This window comes from Camelus ferus, chromosome 16, assembly GCF_009834535.1.
Source record: "Camelus ferus isolate YT-003-E chromosome 16, BCGSAC_Cfer_1.0, whole genome shotgun sequence".
In the NCBI taxonomy this organism is placed as follows: Eukaryota; Metazoa; Chordata; class Mammalia; order Artiodactyla; family Camelidae; genus Camelus; species Camelus ferus.
Window position 1 is genome coordinate 5,244,527 of NC_045711.1, and position 14,782 is coordinate 5,259,308.

The following is a 14,782-nucleotide window of genomic DNA, read 5'->3' on the forward strand; positions in this document are numbered from 1 at the left end:
GCGTTGTATTGTATATTGTCTAAAGAATAGCCTATTCGTTACTGAGGTATCCCAGCAAAGAATGGGGATTCCACGACTGGAGGGCTGACAGTGGCACCTCACTCCCTGGCTTCCTCTCAGCAGAGCCTGGGGCATCTTGCAGTTTACTGTACCCTGTTCAATGGGTTTACAGATTGTATTATACGACAGTGTTCAGTTTTCACTAAGTTAACCCTCATGAAATGGACAAGGGCTTACCAAGATTCGTGCAAAGAAACCACAAATTAAAGATAATGCTAATAATTAAAGCACAAGCAAACAAGAAAATGGTAGGGTTGACATTTCTCTTACCTTTAATATAAGATGTCAGCCACATTACTCAGTAAAAGCAATAATCGTCTTGTGAGATCTGACAAGTAGATGATACCAAAACAATTCAAAATTATCCACATGTGATTTGAAAAAAAAATGGATTTACAATTTTTTTTTCCCTGTTAGGAATGCACAACCAGAAAAGTTTGGAGACCCTTGGTTTGAAAAAAATGACCCCAAGTTGGGGAGGATATAGCTCAGCAGTAGAGTGCATGCTTAGCATGCACAAGGTCCCAGGTTCAATCCCCTGTACCTCCACTAAAATAAATAAATAATCCTAATTTCCTCCTCTGCCCAAAGGAAAAAGAGAAAAAAATTACCCTAGAAGAGCCAGAATATCAGTGACTCTCCACCCTGAATCAGGCAGAAGGTCCCCAGCCAGAGTCTGGGATATTTCATTCTGCTTAACTAGTCACTCCTACAGAGGCTGAGTGAATCCAGCTACTGTAGCTTGATGATACCTTTTTTTTTTTTATAATGGAGGTATTGGGCATTGAACCCAGGACCTCCTGGTTGCAAAGCATATATGATCTACCACTGAGCTATACCCTCCCCTTGGAGGATGCCATCTTTTGAGATCACCTAACTCACTTCTTAGCTATATCCTTTATTTTCAAGTATAATTTATGGTTCCAATGTGGCTCCCCAGATTGGCTTTCTTACAGGTAGTAGAGAATGTAGCATCTGGGGTTAATGCCTGGTCACTGTGTAACTCAGTATTGGACTCTTGCGAGCTTCGTTAATGTGGATCCACCCCCAAGAGATCGCTCACCTCTGAGTGTTATGACAAAATGAGTTCCTGGATTTGTCAAGATGATGCCCAGTCTCCGGAGGACAGGGACCTTCAGTTTGCCCAGTTGACTTCTCCATCTCAGTACTCTTTCCTGGCAGTGCTGTAGCCTAAACCTTTTTTTTACCAAAGACCCTGAAAATCAATACATCTAGGAACCTGGGCCTTGTTTCTAAGAGTAGGCAATTTCTAGCTCTGAATTGCATTTATTCAATAGCACATCTAATGTTATTCTTACTCATCAGCTTTTTCTTCTGTGATCTCAGTTTTTGAGCAGTGTTAATTCACTAACTTGTATGCTGATTGTTGCTTTGATCTGCCAGGCACCAAGGCCCGGGCTCCCAACAAAGGCTCTTCAGACAACACAATAGCCAACATAAACTCACCCGCTGAGCTGAGTTTACAAAGGCTCGGAGCAGCCTCTCTGCTCTCCTGGCAGATAATTGCAGAGCCAGCCTCTGCAGCCCTCTCCCTCCCGTGACTGGACTCTTCCTTCTTTGAATAAAACTGACATAGATCCATTTCCTTTAGTCAAATGACAGTACCATCAGCTGCCTCAGCAGCTTGGTTGACCAGACTTTTATTTTTGCCTCACTGCCTGCTGGCAATATTCCAACTCCAGCAATTTCTAGGAGTGAAGAGCAGCCTATGCGTGCGAGGGGTAGGGTGGACCCGGCGGGACTGGGCTGACTTTACATCAATTAGGATGGCATTTCTCAGCTTTGGCTGCGTGTTAGAATCACCTGGAGAGCTTTTTGAATTCAGTATTGCCCATGCTCCACTCATAGCAATTGCGGTTTGATTGGTCTGGGACCGAACCCGAGCATGGATGCCTTTGAAAAGTTCCCCCAGGTGATTAAGTGCAGTCAGTGGTGAAGATCACAGACTTGGGATCGTGTACTCCAAGGGAGGATATGAAGCCGACACAAGTCTCTTCTGTCTTCTGGTCCAAAGCTCCCTTCTATCATCTTCACAAATTCCGTTTTGCCGTTAGTTCACAGACATATTTGCAAAAAGCTCCAAAAGTAAAAATGTGTTAATGATACAATGCCACACTTCACAGGCTGCAAGACATTGTCTCATGTAATCTTTCATTTGACTCCTAAAATAACCCAGTGAGGTAAGCAGGACAGGTATTATTACCCACAATTTTCTTGTAAGGAAATTGATATCCTGGGCCAACTGAGGATGCAGACTTCCGTTTTTTGTTCAGCACTTTTAAAATTATGTAATACGTACTCTACAGTGACATGGATAACCTCGGCTGTCACATATAGCCCCTATAATATTGCACAGGAGTTAAAAGCAAAGATTGTAGAATCAGATGTAAAAATTTGACTTTCAGTTTGTCACTTACTAGCTCTACCGTCTTGGGCAAATATACAATCTCTCTGACACTCAATTTTTCTCATCTGGATATAGTTCTGGACTATAGTACCATCTTCAAAGGGATATCAATGAGATATAAAAGGTGATATTCTCATTATATGATCAGGCCACGTTTCCCTACTTGTTAGGGTAGAAATGATTTCTAAGAATTATTTGAAGTAGTTGGGCTCCTTTATTCTATTCTAAGTCGTCTTTGGTATCAGTCGTTACCTTTCTTACCTGATACTGCTGCAAAAAGGCTTGATTGGTTCCATATGGTGGCTTTTCTCATTACAGTTATCAGATAAGTCCTTTTAAATCAGAATTCAAGCAAATTCATCATTTAAAAATCTTCTTCATTGATTTTACCAAGTGCTTAATCAGATGCTTTTAGAAAACTAAATTTTTAGAGCAGTTTTAGATTTATAGAAAAATAAAGCAGAGTCTTCATATAATCTGCCCATGCACACTATTTCTCCTGTTATCAAAATTTTACATTAGTTTTTGTTATATATTTGTTATAATTAATGAACCAATATCGATTCTTTATTATTAATTAAAGCTCCTAGTTATTCAGATTTCCTTAATTTTTACCTAATATCCTTTTTCTATTCCAGAATCTCATCCAGGTTACCCCCTTCTCTTCAGTTGTCATGTCTCCAAGTTCTTCCTGGCTCTTACAGTTTCTCAGATTTTCCTTATTTTTTAGGAATTTAGGATGTCCCTCTATTGGAATTTGCCTGAGGTTTTTCTCATGATTAGACTGGGGTCATGGGGTTCGGGCAGGAGGGTCACAGGGGTAAAGTGCCATTTTTATCACATCATGTCAAGGGTGCACACTATCATTATGATTTATCAGTGTTGATCTTGACCTCAATCACCTGGCTGACTTCGTGTTTGTCAGGTTTCTCCACTGCAATTACTCCCCACTCCCCCTCCCATACTGTACTCTTTGGCAGCACATCAGTACGTACAGCCCACTCTATGGGAATTAAGCTCCCCTCCTTTGAAGTGGAATATCTGTGTAATTTATTTGGAATTCTTTGGCAAGCGAGATTGATTAGATGCTTTTGTTTGGAAATCTTTTGCTGTCATCACCCACCAAATCATGAAAATTAACCTGTTTGGTGGTGGCCTATTTTCCAGAATAGAACCATAATGAGGTCTAGGGAGACCTCTCGTGGTTGAATAAGGGCATAACCAACCAGCTACAGGTTCTCACTGAGCCACCGACATTCCCCCAGTTGTCGAATGGTTCTCAGCCAGGAGCGATTCCCTCTCCCTCGCCGCCCCCCCCCCCCCCACCCCAAGCTCCAGGTAACATTTGGCAATATCTAGAGATGTCTTTAGTTGCCACACTTTGTGGGGGGAGGAAGGATGGGGGTGGGGGGGGTTGTGATGCTACTGACATCTAGTAAGAAGAGGCCAGGGATTCTGCTAACCATCCTACAATGCACAGGACACATACTGCACGGGATTATCTGAGCTGACAGGTAAATAACGCTGAGGTTGAGAAGCCCTGTGGCCAACAGCTGTATACAGCTGTATAAAGGTGACAGCTATGCTCAAAGGAATATTGTTATCATGGAGAGGGAGGAAAACCGTGTTTTGTGAGGAAAAAAAAAGACAAATTCTTCAATAAAATGTGCAGTGCAACACAACTGATCACAGCAGAAATAGAGGAAATGGTGAAGTGACCCCCTGGATATCTGCAGTTTCTATTTGGGCCAATTTCTTGCACATGGGCCTGAGTGGAGAGGGCTCATGCTGGGAAGCTGAGAAGAAGCGAATGAGAGCTTAGGGAGCTGTTCTGAGCAGACAAGGTGCAGGAAGAGAAAGAAATCGAATTGGGCCAGTGTTCTGAGAGGGGGATTTTGTGATGAAAGCGTTCGTTTGAGATAAGTTTTTTTTTTAAACTAAGAACAATTTTAAGGGAACAAATTGCAGCCAGTCCAATTGTACAACCACTATCTACAACTACTTTCAATTGTATTTCCCATACACATGTATTTTATGTTGCTGCAATCAATGAGTATGACCACTTCATAGTCTGCTTTTTTCACTGAATACAGTATATGAAATATTTTTTTCATATTCCTAGAGTCTCCGTTATTTTTTTTAAATGGAAGTGCTAGGGATTGAACCCAGGACCTTGTGTGTGCTAAGCATGCACTCTACCACTGAGCTATATTATTATCTGCTATTATATTATCTGTTTTTTAATGTCTATATGATATTCCATAACATAGGTGAACCATACTATAGCATTCTCCCATTGTAGACAATTACATTGTTTCAAATTTTTCTCTTTTCTAACTAACACTGCAATATAGTTTTTCTTCAGTTACAGTGTTTCCTTAGAATTCCTTTCTAGAAGTCTGGAGTCAAAAAGTATGAACAGTGTGGCAACATAGCAGAGTGGATAGGAACACAGAATCTGGAATTAGATAACCTGGGTACAAAATTCAGCTCTGCCCATTACTACCCATGTGACTTGATTTGCTTAAGCTCCCAGATCCTCTGGGGATTGAGAAAATTAAACAATATCATGTCTGCCAAGTACAAGGTATGATCCTGGCAAATAGACAAATTATCTTGTTATTCCTTTTTTTTTCTTGGTTTTCTCAAGGTTCTTTTTTTTTTTTTTTAATAAGTCTTTTTTTCCCCCTTAAGACTCTTGGAACTTATTTTCATTTCGCCTTTTCCAAAAGATTGTATCAATGTACAATGCCACAGGCAAAGCAAAAGCTGGCCATTTCTACTACAACCCCACAAATTGTTTTAAAGTTAGCTAAAAATTATTAGGAATAAGTTTTTATTAAGTTATGTTACTTTCATGGATGAATTATCTTCCTAAAAGTGCAAATCTGTAAGGAAAGAATATTTTGAGATTACTTTAAGCAGGAAAAAGGGGGCAGGGAGAAGAGAGAGAGAGAGAGAACCCTTAGATTTTATCACTCCTTAGAGAATCTGCGCATCCCTCTTCCTGTAAACTGCTCCGTTTTGGCTTTTCTTGTTGCTCCTGTAGGCCTGTGAGGTTTCATTCCTTGTGAGGCACTTGGGGTTAATAAGAGATTGGTGATAATCCTTGGGTAAAACTGAGCATTTCAAACAGGAAAGAATATCCTCTGACTCTCATTAGAATCCTCTAAGTGCTTTCTCTTAGGTTGTGGAGGCTATAATATGAAGAAAATAAAATACGAGTCAAATTGATAACTTCTACATTTGGTTCTGTACTTAGGTACAAAGGCTTGGGCCTGAACTAAATCTTTGCCACCTTCTGCTCTAGAAATAGGCAAGATTTCAAGGGGGAAACAAGTCCCAGCTGTATGAAGAAATGAACTAGTATAAACTGGATGCATGTCATTCTTTTTTCCCTTTTTTCTTTTTTTTTTTTTGTCTCTGTATCTTTGTCTCTGAGACCGTCAAATTTAAACATACTATGTCTCTTTTTCCTTTCAGACATTTCTAACATTTATACTTCGATAACTGTAGAAAATTACAGAAAAAAAACTAACCCTTTAGAGTATTTATCATCAGATTTTTCTATAAATATGTAGTCATGTAAACTTATAATTTTTAAAATGAAGTTTGAATCATATGATATACGCAGTGTTGTTTCTTGCCTTTTCTCCTTATTATCATATTGTGAAACATTAACTGAGATTTTCAAAAATATGGTTTTTATTGGCACCATAATATTCTACCTTATAGCTATAATTTATTTAATGATTCTATTATCATTATACATTTTGATCACTTCTTAATTTTCATAATTCAATAATTCATAATTCAGTGATGAGTATCCTTAAATATATGTCTTAATTTACACCAACTATTCCCTAATTCCAATGTGTTAGTTTCCTAGGAACTGCCATAACAAACTGTCACAAACTAGGTGGCTTCAAACAACAGAAATTTATTGTCTGACAGCTGTTGAGACCAGAAATTCAAAGTTAAGGTGTTGGTAGGGCCATACTCCCTCTGAAAACTGTAGGGGAAAAAAAAATCCTTCCTTGACTCTTTCGTTTTATCTTCTATTGTTTGCTGGCAATCCTTGACATCACGTGGCTTATAGATAAGCCATTCCCATATCTGCCTCCACAGCCACGGGGCCATCTTCTCTCTGTGTGTCTCTGTCTTCACATGGTATACTCCCTTCTTGAAAGGACATGAATCGTATTGAATTAATAACCCTCCCTATTCCAGCATGACTTCATCTTAACTAATTACATCTGCAACAATCCTATTTTCAAATAAGTTTACAGCCTGAGGTAGAGTGGGTTAGGACTTCAACAAGTCTCTTGGATGGAAACAATTCAACCCATAACAAATAGATCACAGGATCAACATATATGAAGTTTTTCAGACAGTGCTTTTTGCCAAAATGCTGTTTAGAAGATCAGACCAAATTTATTCTTTTAGTGAGTGCCTGTCTTATGACACCTTTGTCAGCATTAAGCTTTCTATTTTTAAGTCTTAACCAATTTATTAGTTTGACTGCATTTGATCAATGAGATTGAACCTTTTTTCCCATGTGCTTGTAGTCATTGGGCTATTTGCATTTTTCTTCCATAAATATTTTTGTATTTTGCCAATTTTCTATGTATTTTGATTTTTAAAAGTCACAAAAGTGTATTTACCTTCATCTATCCCATTTATTTTATCTATTTCCAAGTTTTTTCTTATTCTAACTTCCAGTGTTTATTGATATATTAAATTTTGTTTCTTTTTCTTTTATATTTAAAAAATCATCTTAGTATTAATTAAATATCCATATATGTTTTCTTCTAAATATTTTATGCTTTCATTTTTTAGATATGCTTCTTTAAATTCTGGAATTTATTTTCAGTAAATGGCATGAGGTAATGCCCCAACTAAAGTATTTTTATCCAATTTTCTTCACACAATTAATGATATCATTTCTTATCTATTGTGACACATCCTTTATAAAAATTTAACCTACTTAATCTATTACAACCTCTATGAGACAAGTAATTATCATTACCCACATTTTACACCTAAGGAAACTGGCACAGAGTAGTTCAGTAACTTGTCCAAAGTCACACAGGTAGTAAATGGAAGATACAGAATCTGAACACAGGTAGTCTGGCTCCAGAGACCCATTCTTAATTAAATTAGTTAAGTTATAAATGAGTTAATACTTATAAATATTCTAGAACAGTGCTCAGAACATAGTAAACTTTGTGTAAGTATTTGTTTAATAATAAATACAATGAAAATGTCATTCACAGTCCAAAGATCTGTTTCAAGGATACTTCTTTATATTCCACTGTTTCTGTTCTAGTTGTGATTAGTGAAACAGCATTTCTAAAATTTGGTAGGGCAAGCCCACATTCATATCCACTATTTTTTGATAACACTTTCCTCACTGGTCTTGGCTCTTATTCTTCCAAACAGGCTTTTTACCCATAATTATTTATGAAAAATTTAAAATACAAAGAAAGGTTGAAAGAATTGTACAGTGAGCCCCCCAGATAAACTTTGAAATCATTTGTTTCAAAACTCAAATAAAAACAAAATCAAACCAAAAACATCCTCTTTGAGGATTTGATGGAAACTAAACCACACTAAGAATTGATCTGATGATGTCGCCTTTAAACTAATTAGTATTCTATTTCAGAAATATGATTTATTTCTCCACTTACTCAGGTATTTCTTTGTACTTCTTAGTAATTTATGGTTGTTTTGTCACCCAAATTTCTTGTTAATATTAATCAGTGATATTTTTCTTTTGATTGCCTTTGTATAAGGGGTACAGAGGAAGGTCTCTTTCTATGACATTGTTACTGGTTATTGTTAGGCATTGAGGATATAAATTAATGTAAAAAAGTGTATAATCTAGTGGAGCCTCATAAAAGAATTGTTAATTAATTAACTCATCACAACATCTATTGAATGCATGTTGTATGCCCGCCTCTGAAGACACATGGATAAATGTGTGTTTTTTTTGCCCGTCAGGAGCTGATAGACTCTTGGGAAAGAGAAATACAAGGTCAAAATAACACAAAGCAGGGCATTAAAGTGCCACAGGGAAGGCCAATAAGTCGCTATCAAGAAAGTAATATTTGGCACACAATATCAGATAAGCAAGAGTTCACCAAGTAAAGAAATGAGAAGGTATATTCTGTGGAACAGAAAGAACTTGTGTAAAGGTATGGGAAGTTGGGGCACTTCTGTGTTGAAGGGCTGAGGGAAGGCAATTGAGGATTGCTGGGGAGGTGCTGAATAGTGCTGTCAGCACAGAGAATGGGGCACCTGTTCGGTGTTGCTGAATTTCTGGGTATTTGGAATGGGGGTGGATTCTGGAAAGGTAGGTAGTGGTATAATACATTAAGGAGTTTGAACTTTATCAGAAAAGTAATAGGGAAACAAAGGTTTTGAAGCAGGAGTTTTGATCAGAACTAGTTTTTGACAAAAAAAAAAAATTATTCTGGCACCAAGGATGTCTTGGATTGGGGAGAGAGAAGGTTGGGAAAATGATGGGAGTCAGACTGTGAAGGACATTGCATGCCATGGGGAGTCAAACCTGCCATTTGGACCTTAACCTGCAGATAATGAAGTGATAAGACCAAATAAGTGGAAGAGCAGTAAAATATACCACTGATGGTGAATGGCACAGATAGTTACAACTGTAGGCATTCAGGGGAGGGAGTTATTACCAAATAGGAAGATAATCTTGTCGTCGAAGTCCCACCTGGGTAGGAATCCCAGCTCGTGCACTCATTATCTGAGAACAAATTCTGTAGCCCGTCAAGCCTCAATTTCCTGACCTTTAATGAAATAATGAGGCCAATAATACCTACCTAAATACCTGTTGTGTGTACTAAATGAGAAAAACCTATTAAATGCCAAATACAGAGTATGTATGCAATAAACACTATTTCCAGCCAAGCCAGCTCCTACCCTGAGTTTATTGTTGAGAAATTTTCTTGATTTTTCATCACTGTTTTCATGCTTCTGGATCTCTCAAAATCCTCTACCCATTTCCTTTTTCATGTCTACATTCTGACGCTTGAATTCTACCTTAATTTTTACCCCCAAATTACTTTTTGTTATATATTCCTTATTGTCTCCCTGTGTTTTTACCTTTTTTGAATCAATAGGAGCTTTCTTGGTCTGCAGGGATCAACTCCTCCACCCTGCTCGCTTTACTATACCACATTTCTTTTTTTTTTTTTTTTTAATATCACATTTCCTAAGATTTGCTTTGCTAATTATAGGATTATAGGGTCAAAGATCTTGATGACAGCACCAGCAGCTTAGCTTAGGGAGACAATGACTTATTCATTTTCCTCTTCCAGCTTCTGAGAAAATAATTCTGAACAACTCACCAATCTTGGCAGAGTGAGAAATATGAACCGATATTCCCTAATCTTCTGCCTTCTTAGCTTTGGGCCCAGAAGTCAACCAACCAACGTCTTTGTCAATACAATCTGAGTGCCAGCAACTCAACCCAAAGACTGACATCACTGACCTCAAACATATTTTGCAATCTGTAATCAGTTTGTAGATTAGTCATAGTGCTGATTATCAGGAAAGAGGAGTATCTCATATTCCAGCCAAAAATTGATTTGTAAGTAGACTCAGAGCTAAAGCTGCAATATAGTAATTCATCTATTTAACAAATCTTTATTGAGACCTCCTAAGTGCCAAGCGTTGTTCTAAGCTCTAAGATAAAACAGTAAACAGAACAAAGTCCTCACTATCACAGAACTTATATCCTAGTGGGACACACAGATAATAATAAGCTAATACATTAATATACATAAAGTATGATAGCTGGTGATGTGTGTTATGGATAAAAATAGAATATGGGTGAGAAGTGATAAGAAGGTAGAAAGGGCTATTTTAGATAAGTGAATTTGTTTGTTTTATTTTTCTTTTCTTAATTATTAAAGCATAATATACATACTATAAAGTATGCAAGGTGTACAGCTATGTACAACTTGATGAATTTTTACATACACTCATGTAACCACTGCCCACATCAAGAAACAGAACATTTATAGTGTCCCAGAAGGTTCCTTTATGCTCCTTCCCAGTCAGTGCCCTCCAGGAGCACACTATTCTGACTCCTGTCACCATTGATGAGTTTTACCTGCTCTTGAACTTCAAATAAATGCAATCCTCTCACAGATACCGAGTATAAACTAGTGGTTACCAGTGGGGAGAAGGAAGGTGGGAGGGGCAGTATAGAGATAGAGGATTGAAAGGAACAAACTGTTATGTATAAAATAAGCTTCAAGGATATATTGTACAACACAGGGTATATAACCAACATTTTATAATAACTATAAATGGAGTATAACTTAAAAAAATTATGATATATCTGTGTGTAACACTTTGCTGTATACCTGAAATATTGTAAGTAAACTATGCTTCAATTTAAAAAAATTTTTCTCCAGGGGGGAGGTAATTAGGTTTTATTTATTTATTTATTTATTTAATGGAGGTACTGGGGATTGAACCCAGGATGTCATGCATGCTAGGCATGCACTATACCACTGAGCTATAGCTACCCCCCTTGAAAAAAAATTTTTTGTAATAAATGGAATAAAAATCACCCACAGTCCACCAAAAAGTAAAATAAAATAAAAATTCTGAATCATTCTATTGAAACATATAAAATTGTACATCAACTATACTTCAATAAAAAATAAACTTAAAAAAGCAGACATACACACACAATTAAATAAATAAATGAACCCCCTCCCCCCAAAAAAAAGGAATCCTAAAATATGTGTTCATTTGTGTCTGGCTTCTTCTACTTAACACAAATGTATGTGAGATTAATCCATCCTGTTGCATGTAAAGGTAATTATTCTCTTTGAGATGTAGTAGTCCATTTCATGATTATATCATAATTTATTCATTCTTCTATTGATACCTTTGGATTATTTCTGATATGGGGCTATTATGAGTAAAGCTGCTATGAATATTCTTATATATATTTTCTGGTGAGCACATGCAATCATTTCTCTTAGGTATATGCCTAGGAGTGGAATTTCTAGGTTATGGAGTAGGTATATGTTTAGTTTTAGTAGTTAATAAACAGTGATTGAACCAATTTATACTTCCACCAGCAAAGTATAGGAACTCAAGTTCCTCCACATTGTGGCTAACACTTGATTTTTCATTTTAGCCACTCCACGTGTTTGTAACATGACTTTTAAGCAAGAGATCTGAAGGAAGTATGCTTTGCTTGCAGCATTTGCTTCTGGAAGAGAAGTACAAAGGCCTGAAGGCAGAAGTGTGTTGTTTGAGTTTGAGGAGCAGAGGCCAGCGTGGCTGGAACTGAGTAAACAGTAAAGAGGGTTGAAGGAAATGAAGTAAGAGAAGTGGGGGCTGGGGTGAAGGATAAAGTAAGCTGTTGGAAGGCTTTTAGGCTTTTATGCTGAGATAAAGAAATCATTATAAGTTTGGGTTTTTTTTCCTTAGGGGGTAGATGATTAGATGTTTATCTGTTTATTTCAATGGAGGTACTGGAAATTGAACCCAGGACCTCATGCATGCTAAGCACTCACTCTACCACTGAGCTATATCCTACCCCCTCATCAGAGGGTTTTAAGCAGAAGAAAGTCATGATCTGACTCAAGGTTTTTTTTTCCTTCCAGTTTTATTGAGATACTATTGATAAACTGCACATATAACTTTAGGGTGTACAAGATAATGATTTGACTTACATACATGGTGAAATGATTATCACAATAAGTTTAGTGAACATCCATCATCTTAGAAAGATATAAAGTTAAATTAATAGAAAAAAATTTTTTTCCTTGTGATGAGAACTCTTAGGATTTACTCTCTTAACAACTTTCATATGTAACACACAGCACTGCTTATTATATTTCTCATGTGGTACATCACATCCCTAGTGCTTATTTATCTTATAACTGGAAGTTTGTACTTTTGCATTATGTTCATCCCATTTCCCCTCCCCCACCTTCCACCTCAAGCAACCACAAATCTGATCTTCTTTTCTATGAATTTGTTTTTGAAGTATAATTGACCTACAACACTATGTGAGTTCCTATTACACAACATAATGATTCTATACTTCTGTACATTTCAAAATAATTACCACAGTAAGTCTAGTTACCATACAAAGACATTACATAATTATTAATTTTATTCCCCATGCTGTACATTTCATACCCATGACTCAATTATTTTGCAACTGGAATTTTGTACCTCTTTCAGTTTTATTATGTATTTATTTATTTATTGTATTTATTATTTATTTATCTCCCTCAAATATTTCTCTTCTCTTCCCACCCTACCCCTCTGGCAACCACCTTTTCAACCCTGTATCTATGACTCTGTTTCTGTTTTGTTACATTTATTTATTTTATTTTTAATCAATATTGTCACAAATGGCAAGATTTCATTGTTTTTTTCTTGGCTGAGTAATATTCCATTGTGTATATATAACTATATATACCACATCTTCTCTATCCATTCATCTATGAACAGGTACTTAGGTTGCTTCCATATCGTGGCTACTATAAATAATGCTGCAATGAACATAGGTGTGCATATATCTGTTTTAATTAATATTTTTGTTTTCTTTGGATAAATGCCCAGGAGTGGAATTGCTTGATCATGTGGTAGTTCCATCCTTAATTGAAAAAATTTTTTTGGGTGGGGGAGGTAATTAGGTTTATTTATTCATTTATTTTTTAATGGAGGTACTGAGGATTGAACCCAGGACCTCATGCATGTTAGACACGCACTCTACCACTGAACTATATCCTCCCTCTTTACTCTTAATTTTTTGAGGACTCTCCATGCTGTTTTCCATAGTGGATGCACCAGTTTATACTCCCAGCAACAATGCACGAGAGTTCTCTTTTCTTCACATCTGCTGTCAACACTTTTTATTTGTTTTCCTTTTGATAATAGTCATTCTAACAGGTATGAGGTGATACCTCATTGTGGTTTCCCTGATGATTAGTGATGTTGAGCAAAGATGCTCATGTTTCTGTTGGCCATCTGTATGCCTTCTTTGGGAATGTCTATTCAGATCCTCTACCCATTTTCTAATCAGGGTTGAGTTTTGTTTGTTTGTTCGATGTTAAGTTGCATGAGCTCATTGTATATTTTGGATCTTATTCCCCTACATCATTTGCAAATATCTTCTCCCATTTGGTAGATGACATTTTTGTTTTCTTGATAGTTTTCTTTGCTGTGCAAAAGCTTTTTACTTCAATGTAGTCCCACTTGTTTATTTTTCCTTTGGTTTACTTTGCTTGAGGAGACATATCCAAAAATACATTATTAAGACTGATGTCAAAGAGCATACTGCCTATGTTTTCTTCTAGAAGTTTTATGGTTTCAGGTCATATATTTAAGTCTTTAATCCACTTTGAATTTATTTTTATACATGCTATGAGAGAGTAGTCTGGTTTGATTCTTTTGCATGTAGCTGTTCAGTTTTCCCAACACCATTTGTTGAAGAGGCTGTCTTTTCCCCATTATATATTCTTGCCTCCTTTGTCTTAGATTGAATGCTCATTTAAGTGTGGGTTCACTTCTGGGCTCTCTATTCTGTTCCACCAATCTGTGTCTCTGTTGTAATTTGCAATTGTAATTTTGGTGTGCCCATAGGAGGAAGTGAGCTCAGGATCTTCCTACTCTGCTATCTTACCACTCCTCTGATTAAGCCCTTGACTTAAGTTTTTAACGGAGCTCCTTTGCTGCTCTGTTGAAAACAGACTGAAGAAGAGCAAGCGAAGAAGCAGAGCAGGGAGGAATCCAGGAGAGAGATGGTTTGGGTTTAGGTCAGGGTTCCAGCATCACAGGAAGAAGTCAGAAGGGATCTGATTCTGGATACATTTTGAAGGCAGACCTGACAGGGTTCTTTCTTGGAATTGGGGTATAAGAAAAAGAGGGTTTCAAGCATTATTCCAAGTTTTCAGACTTGAGCAGGGATTGAACTGAGGTCTTTTGCACAAACTTTTTTGGTATAATTAATCACATAGAGAATCCAGCAGGGGTCAGTCCTTCAGACCTCAAAATGATGACATCAAGTTTAGGAAATATTCCATGTGGCAAAGCTTTGCTGGAATAGCCTTGAACCTACTTATACCTGTAATCAAAAAATCATTTCTACTGGAGGAATTTAAGCCAGCTTACAATTATAACTGACTCAGACTGGCTTTGTTTACAAATCTCCTCCAAGTGCTCTAAACACTTCACAAACCCCCATTGGCCAGATGCTTCACCTCAACAGCAGAGCTGTCGCAAAGG